Genomic DNA, 1,978 nt, shown 5'->3' with positions numbered 1-1,978 from the left:
CAAAGTTAGATAGAAGAAATTAGTTCCTATTATTAGAATTGGTTTGCATAGCTCACAATAACCTATTATGTATTTTATGATCAAGGGAAAGACAGAGGACCCTGGACTCTACTCATAAAGTAATGTCAAGTAAGGGGAAATGTAGATTACGCTGAGTTGATTGGTAAATAGTTTATAGATGTATTGAAATGTTATTCTGTGACCCACAAACATATACAGTTATTGTTAATAATTTTTTGAAAGGAAAAGACCTGCAGATGAAAAAGTATTTTTCATGTTGTCTACCAGGAACACACTATATTTTAGTTTATTTTCTACTTTTAAAAGATTTTAACAGATATAAAAATTGTGCATATTTATGGGGTACTATGTGATGTATCATTACATGTATACATTGTATAATATCCAATCATGATAAATATATTTATCTTTTCAGACATTTAACATTTTATAGTTAAAACATCCATAACCCTATCTTATAGGTTTTATTTTTAATAGAGAATGATACACTACCTGAACATTATCTATAGACACCCCAATGTACAACTGAATTCCAGAACTTTTTATTCTTATCTAACTATAACCCAGTACAAATTTACTCATCCCTTCCTTGCTGCTTCCCTCCCTGGTTGCTGGCCATCTTTATTACATTTTTTACTTCTATAACATCATCAAATTTTTAGATACCACATATTGGTAAGAAAGTGTGATATGTGTTTTTCTGTGTTTGACATTTTTCATTTAACATAATGAATTTCTGTTCCATCCATGTTGTTATAAAATACACTTCATTCATTTTGACAGCTGAGAAATATTCCATTGTGTATTGTACCACATTTCCATTATTCATTCACTATTGTGAATAGTGATGCAATAGACATGGGAATGCAGCTCTCTCTTTAACAGATGGTTGCCATTTTCCTTGGATATATACACAGAAGTAGGATTGCTGGATTATATGTAAGTTCTACTTTTAGGTTTTTTTGTGTAACTCCATACTGTTTACAAAAAGGGCTGCACTAATTTACATTCCCACCAACAATGTGCAAGTACTCCCTTTTCTCTACATTCCCACCAACACTCTTCTATCTTTTTGATAATAGCCAAACTTACTGTAATGAGGTGACATCTCATTGTGTTTTGGATTCTCATTTTCCTGTTAATTAGTGATGTTGATATTTTTTCTTGTGCCTGTTGGCCATTTGTATGTCTTCCATTGAGAAATGTGTGTAAAGATCTACTTCTCAATTTTAAAGCAATTATTTGTTTTTTTTTTTACTATTAAGTTGTCTGAGTTCCTTATATATTCTCTATATTAAATCAACCCGTTTCAAATATGTAACTTGAAAATATTTTCTCTCATTCCTTAGAATGTCTCTTCATTATTTAAATTTTTTTTCTACGCAAAAGCTCTTTTGTTTGAGGAAATCCCATTGGCTTATTTTTGCTTTTATTTCCTCTGCTCTTAGAGTCTGATCCAGAAAATCCTTTCTCATTCCAATGTCCTAAAATATTTTCCCTAACTTTTCTTTTAATAGTTTTAAAAGTTCAAGCTTCACATTTAGGTCTTTACTCTATTTTGCACTGATCTTTGTACATGTGAAAGGATCTAGATTCCTTATTCTGCATGTGGTTATCCAATTCTCCCAGCACCACTTATTAAAAAGACTATCCTTTTTCCAATTAATATTCCTAGCATTTTTATAAAAGATTAAAGGCAATAGATGTGTGGATTTATTCTAGAGTTTTTATTCTGTTTCACTGATATACAGACCTGCTTTTAGTCAATACCATGCTGTTTTAATTTCTTTAATTTTGTAATATATTTTAAAGTCATATAATTAAATGCTTTCTGCTTTGTTCTTTTTGCTCAAGATTGCTGTGGTTATTCAGGGTCTTTGTGGTTCTATAAAATTTTAGTAGTATTTTCTCTCATTAAATAAAAATGGCAATTTTTATATGGATTGATTGCATTGAA

Source organism: Lepus europaeus, chromosome X (assembly GCF_033115175.1).
Source record: "Lepus europaeus isolate LE1 chromosome X, mLepTim1.pri, whole genome shotgun sequence".
In the NCBI taxonomy this organism is placed as follows: Eukaryota; Metazoa; Chordata; class Mammalia; order Lagomorpha; family Leporidae; genus Lepus; species Lepus europaeus.
The sequence above is the reverse complement of the archived record's forward strand: the minus strand, read 5'-3'. Positions refer to the sequence as shown.